The sequence below is a fragment of the Coregonus clupeaformis genome, chromosome 40 (assembly GCF_020615455.1).
Source record: "Coregonus clupeaformis isolate EN_2021a chromosome 40, ASM2061545v1, whole genome shotgun sequence".
Lineage (NCBI taxonomy): Eukaryota > Metazoa > Chordata > Actinopteri > Salmoniformes > Salmonidae > Coregonus > Coregonus clupeaformis.
The window spans coordinates 16,889,769-16,903,502 of NC_059231.1; the positions used below are offsets into that span (position 1 = coordinate 16,889,769).

At 42.0% G+C, this 13,734-nt stretch overlaps 1 protein-coding gene across 1 annotated transcript in view; it reads right to left on the minus strand.

Annotated features, from left to right (window-relative positions):
• Nucleotides 1-3,255, minus strand: part of LOC121554855 (ras-related protein Ral-B) — a 38,220-nt gene extending 34,965 nt beyond the window's left edge. Inside the window, exon 1 of the mRNA XM_041868560.1 lies at nt 3,107-3,255. The gene's annotated coding sequence lies outside the window, so the exon portion shown is untranslated. The remainder of the gene's footprint in view (nt 1-3,106) is intronic.
• Between the last annotated feature and the right edge of the window lie 10,479 nt (nt 3,256-13,734).

The window sequence follows — 13,734 nt, forward strand, 5'->3', positions numbered from 1 at the left end:
CTCTAGGAGACAGAACGCGTCTCCTTCCTGAGCGGTATGACGGCTGCGTGGTCCCATGGTGTTTATACTTGCGTACTATTGTTTGTACAGATGAACGTGGTACCTTCAGGTGTTTGGAAATTGCTCCCAAGGATGAACCAGACTTGTGGAGGTCTACCATTTTTTTCCTGAGGTTTTGGCTGATTTCTTTTGATTTTCGCATGATGTCAAGCAAAGAGTTTGAAGGTAGGCCTTGAAATACATCCACAGGTACAACTCCAATTGACTCAAATGATGTCAATTAGCCTATCAGAAGCTTCTAAGGCAATGACATAATTTTCTGGAATTTTCCAAGCTGTTTAAAGGCACAGTCTACTTAGTATATGTAAACTTCTGACCCACTGGAATTGTGATACTGTGAATTATAATTGAAATAATCTGTCTGTAAACAATTGTTGGAAAAATTACTTGTGTCATGCAAAGTAGATGTCCAAACCGACATCCCAAAACTATAGTTTGTTAACAAGATATTTGTGGAGTGGTTGAAAAACCGACTTCAACTGTAAGCTTGACACCTGTAACAATATAATGTATTCGGCACAAAAGCTAGTACGGGATAGCTGAAATATCCTAACATCACTGTGTCAGGCAAAGACCCAACATCAAAACTCAAAAGAACAGACAATGACTCTTCTGTTTCACCACTCACGCCACCCTGTCTGCGTCGCACCAAATGACGAGCATCACAAACACCGGGAATCTTCCTCTTCAGTTGGTCCGCTTTCACATTTACCGCTACCCCAGTAATCACTCCTTTCAATGGCGCCCATTTCTTGAGAGCAAAACAAGTCACATCTCTTGCCCCCTTCGTTTGGCGCGGAGTGCCTGCTCCCTCTGACCAGCAGAAACACAAACAATTATCACAAGACCACTTCTGGTTACCTTCTCCGATTCCACAGCACCCAACTCCAACCCTGAAACCACAAATGGATCAGCCAAAAGGCAGGGGTACAGTTTCATCAAAAATTGCACTCCTACCATCACAGACTCATCTTGATAACTTAAATGTGATGACAATACAACAGAACAGATGAACAGGAATTACATTTACTCTAACAGGCAGCCAAAAAAAGATATATCTTAAAGCCACGTCCCAGCTAAGCAATGGTTTCTTGAGGAACTGCAGGGGTTCCTTGAGGATCTCCAGAGTTCCTCGAGTCACCACAAAAAAATGCAATAGTGTCAGCAAAATGCATCATACAGGGATGATTTCTGTATTTTGAAAGTTACAAATCTTGAAAACTTGATTGCCGACAAGCAAAACATTTTGGGAGTATGTCAACAATGGACTAATGAAACAAATACCAAAAGATAGTTTTTGGGTGGAGTTTACCTTTAAGGTTGCTGCACTCCAGAGTCCAATGTGGCACTAGCACATGACAGAACAGAGGAACATATAACCTAGTAAAAATGTCTGGGTCTTTTCCAGGCTGTATTCCTTCAGGGACTGAATTAAACTAGGACTTGCTCCACCCTCAGGCACAGAGAGCTTCACATGGGGATATTACTATTACACAGCTCAGTGTCTTACATTACCATATCACAGTAGTGTGTGTGTGTGTGCCCCTCCCACACCCTGGTGATGAGAAGGGTGCTGCTGTTCCACACCATATGGCCCCTCAGACTGTCATGTCATGTGATAAAGGCCACATGTAAAGGTTACACCCAACCATAACAACAACAGTAACAAGCAGCAGCAAAATAACAGACATGCAGTAATCAAAACACAACCAAAAAGCAATATTTAAGTAATTTCTAAACTTCCTAAAGGCTACATGACATGACTATTGTTGAGCATACCCAGGATGGATCTGTGTTATTATTAGCCTACATACTTTCAACATCTAACAGAATTCAGCCTTAGGACCATAAATACTCTGCATCGGTACCAAATTAAAATGCCATTACTTAGTAGCTTTGCTCTGTTAACCTGGTGACATATTTTGACCAGGCAGTACACGTCATTCCTTTTCAGAGAGCCAAGATACTAAACCATGAATAATAGGCATGTCCTAATGTACAGACAAGATGTGGAAAATACAGTTTGCTGACTAGTCAGATTTCACTATACACACATGCATGTGAGCTACCTTGGGTGAGTCCACCTCATCAGACATGAGTAAAATAAATGTATGCATGGTACAAACATGTCAGCAGCACAGTGTTTACGTGCATAAGGAAAATAAGGAACAAGCTGTAAAGTGTCTACTTATACAGATTATCGGGTTGTTGCAGTCAGAGTACCCCTAAATAACAGTGTTTTAACAGCATGGTCAGTTAGGATCATCCATGGTAGACCCTGGGAGAGCTGAATGAAACATTGTATCTGGGGAAGCCATCAGAGATAGAATTGCCTAACACACTGTTATTGTATCTAATGTGTAGCCTAGCTAATAGGCCTACTGCATCTAATGTTACGATAGGCTACTAAAGGAAAAAAAATCAGTGACCTATACAGGATGAAGGCTGTATAGGCCACGGAGACAGTGCAAGCGTCACTGGGAAAGCGTCAATCAACATAACATTTGTAGGCTATGATTAATATGATTTGTTATTAAAACAGCAGACTACTAGAAAAATAAATAAACATAAGAAAAGATTGCTGTGATAGAGTAGCCTACCCATCAATGATCGTTGTTTAGGCCTTTTTACAAGAGCAACATTATAGCAATATTGTTCGTTTTAGTCCATAATACCGCCAACTGCAACAATGTATCGAAATACAATGATACATTGACTGTCTCCAAAGGACGTATATTATCCTCGTGCCACATCTCCGTTACCGCCTGCCAAGGGGAGTGTGCTTTCAATTGGATCAGTGCAACTGGTAAAGGATCTACCACTATTTGGAATTATTGTATTTTCTTCGTTTCAAAAGACCAGTCACAAATACGGACATAAAGATTTTCAGATACCAATCTAGGCAGATCTTCCTTCCCTCCCTCCCTCCCTCCCTCCCTTCCTTCCTTCCATCTCACTTTTTAAGAACAGAGAAGTAGCCAAAGCCTATGGCGCCATAAATATTCTGTAATAAATATATATTTATGAGATATTTACGAAAGCTTACCAAAGCAAGATTTTGACTTCTCCCCTTTCTTGCTGCTATCTTGATGAGCGCGTTAATGGTGCATACCGAGGCATAGGGCTGCCGAGTACCACTAATTTAAAACAGACCGACTGACTGTCCGCTACAACACAAAACCCCACCTTCCGGACGTGCACCGAGGAAGAAACATGACAGGATATGATGTCAAGAGCCTAGATCGTCACTAGTTACCACAGCCACAATGCCATAAACCCCGCCTTATTTCTACAATTTATCTTCTTAAATTTTGATTTTAAACCTAACCTTAACCCTAACCTTAACCACACTGCTAACCTTATGCCTAACCTTAAATTGAGACCAAAAAGTTAATTTTAGTTTTCATTAATTTTTACGATATACCCAATTTTTACATTGTGGCTGTGGTAACTATTGGAAACCAGCTCTCAGGCGCAGGCGTTCTCCAAATGGGCCCGTTTCAACATAATACAATACATCCTTCCTTCCCTCCTTACTTGATGTAGTACGGTCATCTCTGATCTGCCGTGACATGGATTGGTCAAATATATGGGATAAATCTCTCCTTTCACCAGTCTATCTGTGTTAGTGCAGTGAGCTACTTTATGAAAGTGAGGATTGTGTTTGAAAGCATTTGAATAGGCACACTGCACTCTGTTGTATGAATACTGATATTAGTTACTGATATGTGTATAACTAATTCTGCACATATTTTTGTGTGTTCATAAATGATCGGTTATATTTTGTCTGGCTTTCTTTATGGATTACATATGGTAGATGGTTGAGGTAGATGTGTAGGATGTCTCTGCTGAGATAGGCCAGGGTTCTCCAACCCTGCTTCTGGAGAGCTACCCTCCTTTAGGTTTTAAAGGAGGGTTGGAGAGCCTTGGCCTAGGCCTATACGTTTGTTGATACAAATAGAATAGGATCGAATCTTAGAATATAATATAATCTTAGAATATAATTGCATTTTAGAATAGAATCTTAGAATAGAATAGAATAGACTGACATGTCAAAGGAAATTAGACAAAAATGATGTGACCTATTATGGGGGAATAATAAAAATAATAATCATACTCTATGCTTCCAAAAAGATAATGTGTTATAATGATTTAACATTCCATTAGCCAGCTATTTGTCTCTAATTGGCATATTTACACAAATTATAGGGGCAATTCAAGTTATGGAGCTAACAGATAAGATTTGACCAATTATTTTAGAAATACTTATTTTTGATAGTTTTACAATGACAGAAGATATTCCATTGTCATTTGATTGACTGCTGATTTGATAAGGAAGATGAATCACAGTAGCATAATTGACGTATAGTTATTTTTATAGGGTCAAGGCCGATGTTGAATGGAATATTTCAGTATCGTAAATAATCACATGCTTTTCATAGTATTTAAAGTCCAGTAGGATTTGCTAGAGGCCTATGTTGTCTTTTTCCTTTTATGTCATGGATATAGTAATCTATATCGTATATAGTAATAAAGTGAATTACACTGACAGGCTAAATTTCCATTTGACCAAATGCAACTGCAAATAGTAGGCTATCACATGCTTTTTAGTGTTGGGGAATGGTTTCTCCTTTTCAATTGAGAGACACCCACCCTTCCTGATCAAACTACAACATGCCCCTCCTTCTGAAATGTTCAAAAAGCATGGATGATCACAGAAGAGCAGCAAAACCCAACGAAGAGGAACAGGTGGGATATCAAGTATCAAATCCGTAAGTTTGCTCTCTATAATGTAACTTTAAACTAAAGTATCAATGTATAGGCTATTCAACGATGCAGTAAGTGGGTTCAGCTTGGGCTGTGTAGCCTAGGCTATGTAAAATGTACCTTAAAATAAAAATAAAATGCAATATGTTTTTATTAAGCTATTGAAATGGTGTTGTTTAGTAAGGTATTTTAAAATCATAATATATGATGACATTGAAAGCAAAAATTATTCTAACGTAACAAGTAGGCAATGGCAAATCATCATCTCTTTGACATTTTACATTTAAGTAATTTAGCAGAAGCTCTTATCCAGAGCGACTTACAGTTAGTGAGTGCATACATTTTTCATACTGGCCCCCCGTGGGAAACGAACCCACAACCCTGGAGTTGCAAGTGCATTGCTCTACCAACTGAGCTACATTTTACACTGTGAAAAGCTTCTGGTGCTCATACTGTTGCTCATCTTTTGTCACATGTGGGTTTCACTTCTAAAATGCACTTAATATAATATAGTAGCCTATTGACAAAGGAGATGTGTACAGTAAGTAGCCTATCCTTCATCTTGAGATAGGAGTACATTACATTTTACTGACTAGGTTATAGTACTACTGCAGTAGGGAACTGTATAATGTAACAGAAAACTGTAAATTATACAGTCATTTTGGGTATTATCAACAGTAAAATATTCAGAAACATTTTACTGCAGCATACTGTAAATTCTGGTGCATTGTGTGAAAATGTTGTGGGCGGGGCAAAGAATTGCTGTATGTCATATGGTACTATAATTCCAACCCACAGAATACAGTACCGTACCATATCTTTGGAGCGCCAAAAACCTTTTGACCACTACTGTGTGCATGGTATTGTTGTTTCTGGCTCATTAAAATATTTTGAGGCGTGCCTTGTAAGAGGCTATATTTGTTGCACCGGTGAGTGAGAATGCTGTACCAATTTAACTCCTATGTGATTGTAGTGCACCAAGTAAACTGGACAGATTGGAGTGGCATCAAGTCTTAAACCTTAAATGGTTGAACATTTTGCGATGTCCTTTATGTCTTGTGAACAGAGTGCCCCGTGGTGGTGGGGTTATGGTAAAGGCAGGCATAAGCTACGGAGAACAAACACAATTCCATTTTATCGATGGCAATTTTAATGCACAGAGATACCGTGACGAGATCCTGAGGCCCATTGTTGTACTATTCGTCCGCTGCCATCACCTCATGTTTCAGCATGATAATGCACAGCCCCATGTCACAAGGATCTGTACACAATTCCTAGAAGCTGAAAATGTCACAGTACTTCCATGGCCTGAATACTCACCAGACATGTCACCCATTGAGCATGTTTGGGATGCTCTGGACGACAGTGTGTTCCAGTTCCCGCCAATATCCAGCAACTTCACACAGCCATTGAAGAGGAGTGGGACAACATTCCACAGGCCACAATCAACAGCCTGATCAACTCTATGCGAAGGAGTTGTGTCGCGCTGCATAAGGCAAATTGTGGTCACATCAGATACTGACTGGTTTTCTGATTCACGCCCCTACTTTAAAAAAAAAAGGTATTTGTGACCAACAGATGCATATCTGTATTCCCAGTCATGTGAAATCCATAGATTAGGGCCTAATGGATTTATTATTTTCCTTACATGAACTGTAACTCAGTAAAATCTTTGAAATTGTTGCATGTTTCTTTTATATTTTTGTTCAGTATAAATTTCCGTAGCCTTTCTTGTATAGGGCAGGCCTTCACAGAGGCACTGGGCTGTCTTTATGCTTCTCAGTATAATACATACAGTACCAGTCAAACGTTTGGACACACCTAGTCATTCCAGGGTTTTTCTTTATTTTTTCACTATTTTCTACATTGTAGAATAATAGTGAAGCCATCAAAACTATGAAATAACACATATGGAATCATGTAGTAACCAAAAAAGTGTTAAACAAATTAACATTTTATATTTGAGATTCTTCAAAGTAACTTGATGACAGCTTAGCTTTGGCATTCTCTCAACCAGCATAATGGGGAATGCTTTTCCAACAGTCTTGAAGGAGTTCCCACATATGCTGAGCACTTGTTGGCTGCCTTTCCTTCATTCTGCGGTCCAACTCATCCCAAAACCATCTCAATTGGGTTGATGTCGGGTGATTGTGGAGGCCAGGTCATCTGATGCAGCACTCCATCACTCTCCTTCTTGGTCAAACAGCCCTTACACAGCCTGGAGGTGTGTTTTGGGTTACTGTCCTGTTGAAAAACAAATGACAGTCCCACTAAGCGCAAACCAGATGGGATGGCATATCGCTGCAGCATGCTGTGGTAGCCATGCTGGTTAAGGGTGCCTTGAATTCTAAATAAATCACTGACAGTGTCACCAGCAAAGCACATCAGTTGTTTGTTCAAGGCAGGACAAAACGTGTTGCCTAAATGGCGTGACAGAAGTATTTACTCATTTTACCAATCTCATAATGAAGAAACCACTGCTCCAAACCCGTCATAAAAAAGCCAGACTACGGTTTGCAACTGCAAATGGGGACAAAGATCGTACTTTTTGGAGAAATGTCCTCTGGTCTAAGGCACTGCTAGCTGTGCCACTAGAGATCCTGGTTTGAATCCAGCCTCTGTCGTAGCCAGCCGTGACCGGGAGACCCATGGGGCGGTGCACAATTGGCCCAGCGTCGTCCAGGGTAGGGGAGGGAATGGCCGGCAGGATTGTTGGTAGAGCAGGGTTGTGGGTTTGTTTCCCACGGGGGGCCAGTATGAAAAAAATAAAATAATGTATGCACTCACTAACTGTAAGTCGCTCTGGATAAGAGCGTCTGCTAAATGACTAAAATGTAAAATGATAATGACCATCGTTATGTTTGGAGGAAAAAGGGGAACACTTGCAAGCCGAAGAACACCATCCCAACCATGAAGCACGGGGCTGGCAGCATCATGCTGTGGGGGTGCTTTACTGCAGGAGGGACTGGTGCACTTCACAAAATAGATGGCATCATGAGGAAGGAAAATTATGTGGATATATTGAAGCAACATCTCAAGACATCAGTCAGGAAGTAAAAACTTGGTCGCAAATGGGTCTTCCAAATGGACAATGACCCCAAGCATACTTCCAAAGTTGTGGCAAAATTAAGGAAAACAAAGTCAAGGAATTGGAGTGGCCATCACAAATCCCTGACCTCAATCCTATAGAAAATGTGTGAGCAGAACTGAAAAAGGAGGCCTACAAACCTGACTCAGTTACACCAGCTCTGTCAGGAGGAATGGGCCAAAATTCACCCAACTTATTGTGGGAAGCTTGTGGAAGGCTAACCGAAACGTTTGACCCAAGTTAAACATTTTACAGGCAATGCTACCAAATACTAATTGAGTGTATGTAAACTTCTGACCCACTAGGAATGTGATGAAATAAATAAAAGCTGAAATAAATCATTCTCTCTACTATTATTCTGACATTTCACATTCTTAAAATAAAGTGGTGATCCTAACTGACCTAAGACAGGGAATTTTTACTAGGATTAAATGTCAGGAATTGTGAAAAACTGAGTTTAAATGTATTTTGCTAAGGTGTATGTAAACTTACGACTTCAACTGTATCTGAGAGAGTAAAGATAGAAAGATGTCATACAAAAAAAACAGCTTCCTCCCTTAGAGTGCTAAGGTGATTTGGGGATTTTCACGAAACTGTGTCCCTAGAAGGGTCCTTTGGAGGAAGGATTGTTGACATTTTGACATTTGTATCTTAAAGCATAATTAAGAAATAATAAATGACTCCGGCCTCCTTTAAGACGCCATAATGTTTAATCTGCATTTAGACAAGGGACGCAAAAAATGTCATACCAGTTGGTATACCGAGACAAGAAAGCAAGAAAGAGGGTGATGGCAAAAGCAATACCCCATAACATCTGGCTTACACAAGTGTGACTCTGCTGTATCTTTTTCATCACTAGTCACCAGTCAGTGACCCTTTTTCCAGAAGACAGTTGCAGCCCAATGTCAGCCGAGGTTGAGGACACTCTAGTATGAGTCGGAGGAGCAGTAGCAGCCCCAGCCTGTGGACCGTACTGCCCCAGAGAGGCCCTGCACCATGTGACCACTACAAGCATGGCTGCTGCTCCTACGGGGGCAATGTCTTCATGCTGGGAGGGAGAGAGAGCCACTCGCTTAGGGACTTCTGGAGGTAAACTGTCGGTAAGTGACTAGTCTCTGGTGACAGACTGTTAATAAAGCTAGCCAGCATGCCCGCAATATTTTCTTCTGGGATCCTTCTGAGATTAGCAAGTGTCAGATCCACTATACTTATTATTAGTTTTAAGTATGAGTGTAGGCTGCTTCTGATTTAAAAAAATTATAAGATATTATTAGTGAGGGAAAAAAGTATTTGATCCCCTGCTGATTTTGTACGTTTGCCCACTGACAAAGAAATGATCAGTCTATAATTTTAATGGTAGGTTTATTTGAACAGTGAGAGACAGAATAACAACAAAAAAATCCAGAAAAACGCATGTCAAAAATGTTATAAATTGATTTGCATTTTAATGAGGGAAATAAGTATTTGACCCCCTCTCAATCAGAAAGATTTCTGGCTCCCAGGTGTCTTTTATACAGGTAACGAGCTGAGATTAGGAGCACACTCTTAAAGGGAGTGCTCCTAATCTCAGCTTGTTACCTGTAAAAAAGACACCTGTCCACAGAAGCAATCAATCAATCAGATTCCAAACTCTCCACCATGGCCAAGACCAAAGAGCTCTCCAAGAATGTCAGGGACAAGATTGTAGACTTACACAAGGCTGGAATTTTTATTTTTTATTTTATTTCACCTTTATTTAACCAGGTAAACCAGTTGAGAACAAGTTCTCATTTACAACTGCGACCTGGCCAAGATAAAGCAAAGCAGTGCAATAAAAACAACAACACAGAGTTACATATGGGGTAAAACAAAACAAAGTCAAAAATACAACAGAAATACATATATATACAGTGTGTGCAAATTTAGCAAGTTATGGAGGTAAGGCAATAAAATAGGCTATAGTGCAAAATAATTACAATTAGTATTAACACTGGAATGATAGATGTGCAAAAGATGATGTGCAAATAGAGATACTGGGGTAAAAAATGAGCAAAATAAATAACAATATAGGGATGAGGTAGTTGGGCGGGCTAATTTCAGATGGGCTGTGTACAGGTGCAGTGATCGGTAAGGTGCTCTGACAACTGATGCTTAAAGTTAGTGAGGGAGATAAGTGTCTCCAGCATCAGAGATTTTTGCAATTTGTTCCAGTCATTGGCAGCAGAGAACTGGAAGGAATTGCGGCCAAAGGAGGTGTTGGCTTTGGGGATGACCAGTGAGATATACCCGCTGGAGCGCAGACTACGGGTGGGTGTTGCTATGGTGACCAATGAGCTAAGATAAGGCGGGGATTTGCCTAGCAGTGATTTATAGATGGCCTGGAGCCAGTGGGTTTGGCGACGAATATGTAGTGAGGACCAGCCAACAAGAGCGTACAGGTCACAGTGGTGGGTATTATATGGGGCTTTGGAGACAAAACGGATGGCACTGTGATAGACTACATCCAATTTGCTGAGTAGAGTGTTGGAGGCTATTTTGTAAATGACATCGCCGAAGTCAAGGATCGGTAGGATAGTGAGTTTTACGAGGGCATGTTTGGCAGCATGAGTGAAGGAGGCTTTGTTGCGAAATAGGAAACCGTTTCTAGATTTAACTTTGGATTGGAGATTCTTAATGTGAGTCTGGAAGGAGAGTTTACAGTCTAACCAGACACCTAGATATTTGTAGTTGTCCACATACTCTAGGTCAGACCCGTCGAGAGTAGTGATTCTAGTCGGGTGGGCGGGTGCAAGCAGCGTTCAGTTGAAGAGCATGCATTTAGTTTTACTAGTGTTTAAGAGCAGTTGGAGGCTACTGAAGGAGTGTTGTATGGAATTGAAGCTCGTTTGGAGGTTTGTTAACACAATGTCCAATGAAGGGCCAGATGTATACAAAATGGTGTCGTCTGCGTAGAGGTGGATCTGAGAGTCACCAGCAGCAAGAGCGACGTCATTGATATACACAGAGAAAAGAGTCGGCCCAAGAATTGAACCCTGTGGCACCCCCATAGAGACTGCCATAGGTCCAGACAACAGGCCCTCCGATTTGACACATTGAACTCTATCTGAGAAGTAGTTGGTGAACCAGGCGAGGCAGTCATTTGAGAAACCAAGGCTATTTAGTCTGCCAATAAGAATGCGGTGGTTGACCGAGTCGAAAGCCTTGGCCAGGTCAATGAAAACGGCTGCACAGTACTGTCTATTATCGATCGCGGTTATAATATCGTTTAGGACCTTGAGCGTGGCTGAAGTGCACCCATGACCAGCTCGGAAACCGGATTGCATAGCGGAGAAGGTACGGTGGGATTCGAAATGGTCGGTGATCTGTTTGTTGACTTGGCTTTCAAAAACTTTTTGAAGGGCAGGATGGATATGGGTCTGTAACAGTTTGGATCTAGAGTGTCACCCCCTTTGAAGAGGGGGGATGACCGCGGCAGCTTTCCAATCTCTGGGGATCTCAGACGTTATGAAAGAGAGGTTGAACAGGCTAGTAATAGGGGTTGCGACAATTTCGGCGGCTAGTTTTAGAAAGAAAGGGTCCAGATTGTCTAGCCCAGATGATTTGTAGGGGGTCCAGATTTTGCAGCTCTTTTAGAACATCAGCTGTCTGGATTTGTGTGAAGGAGAAGCGGGGGGGCATGGGCAAGTTGCAGCGGAGGGTGCAGAGCTGGTGGCTGGGGTAGTGGTAGCCAGGTGGAAAGCATGGCCAGCCGTAGCAAAATGCTTGTTGAAATTCTCGATTATTGTAGATTTATCGGTGGTGATAGTGTTTCCTAGCCTCAGTGCAGTGGGCAGCTGGGAGGAAGTGCTCTTATTTTCCATGGACTTTACAGTGTCCCAAAACTTTTTGGAGTTAGTGCTACAGGATGCAAATTTCTGTTTGAAAAAGTTAGCCTTTTCTTTCCTAACTGCTTGTGTATATTGGTTCCTAACTTCCCTTAAAAATGTTGCATATCGCGGGGGCTATTTGATGCTAATGCAGTACGCCACAGGATGTTTTTGTGCTGGTCAAGGGCAGTCAAGTCTGAGGAGAACCAGGGGCTATATCTATTCTTAGTTCTGTATTTTTTGAATGGGGCATGTCTATTTAAGATTGAGAGGAAATTACTTTTAAAGAACAACCAAGCATCCTCTACTGACGGAATGAGATCTATATCCATCCAGGATACCTGGGCCAGGTCAATTAGGAAGGCCTGCTCGCTGAAGTGTTTTTGGGAGCGTTTGACAGTGATGAGGGGTGGTCGTTTGACCGCGGACCCATTACGGACGCAGGCAATAAGGCAGTGATCACTGAGATCCTGGTTGAAGACAGCGGAGGTGTATTTAGAGGGTAAGTTAGTCAGGATGATATCTATGAGGGTACCCATGTTTACGGATTTAGGGTTGTACCTGGTAGGTTCGTTGATAATTTGTGTGAGATTGAGGGCATCTAGTTTAAATTGTAGGATGGCCGGGGTGTTAAGCATATCCCAATTTAGGTCACCAAGCAGTACGAACTCTGAGGATAGATGGGGGGCAATCAATTCACATGTGGTGTCCAGGGCACAGCTGGGGGCTGAGGGGGTCTGTAGCAAGCGGCAACAGTGAGAGATTTATTTCTGGAAAGGTGGATTTTTAGAAGTAGATGCTCAAACTGTTTGGGCACAGACCTGGATAGTATGATAGAGCTCTGCAGGCTATCTCTACAGTAGATTGCAACTCCACCCCCTTTGGCAGTTCTATCTAGACGGAAAATGTTATAGTTGGGGATGGACATTTCAGAATTTTTGGTGGCCTTCCTAAGCCAGGATTCAGACACTGCTAGAACATCAGGGTTGGCGGAGTGTGCTAACGCAGTGAATAACTCAAACTTAGGAAGGAGGCTTCTGATATTTATGTTTAGAAAACCAAGACTTTTATGGTTACAGAAGTCAACAAATGATAGCTCCTGGGGAGTAGGAGTGATACTGGGGGCTGCAGGGCCTGGGTTAGCCTCTACATCACCAGAGGAACAGAGGAGGACTAGAATAAGGATACGACTAAAGGCTTTAAGAACTGGTCTTCTAGTGCGTTGGGTACATAGAATAAAGGGGGCAGTTCTCCGGGCGTTGTAGAAAAGATTCAGGGCATTATGTACAGAAAAGGATATGGAAGGATATGAGTACAGTTCAGGTAACCCTAAGCGTTGGGTAACAATGAAAGAGATAGCGTCATTGGAGGCACCGATTGAGCCGGTCTCGGCGTGTATGGGGGGTGGAACAAAGGAACTATATGAGGCAGTTTGAGAGGGACTAGGGGTTCTACAGTGAAATTGTATAATAAGACCTAACCCAAACAGCAATAGGCAAGGCATAATTGAAATGGGAGAGAGGCATAAAGCAGTCACAGGTGTTATTAGAGAGAGCTAAGACAACAACTGGAAATAGCGATAACGTTTGGGCTAAGACTAAACAGAATAAACAGGACAGGGTACCGTGTAAAGGAACAGTCCAGCAGGCATCAGCTGTGCAGCTGAGTGATCATAAGGTCCAGTGAACAGCAATATGTGAGTCCGGGAGCAGTTCAAATTGGTGCTTCAGCACAGCTAGCAGGGAGCACAGTTGTAGTTTGCGTGTGCTAGCGGGCCGGGGCTGGCAGATGGATCTTCGTGGTCGTCGCAACTGGAAGCCTGATGAAACCACATCAGACTATTTCGTCGGCAAACCAGTCGTGTTGGATCGGCGGGGCTCAGTGTCAACACTAGGAGGTCCCGTCCGGTTGACAGAGAGGTAGATAGCCGGGAGATGGGCCTGAGGCTAGCTCAAGGCTAACTGGTGCTTGCTA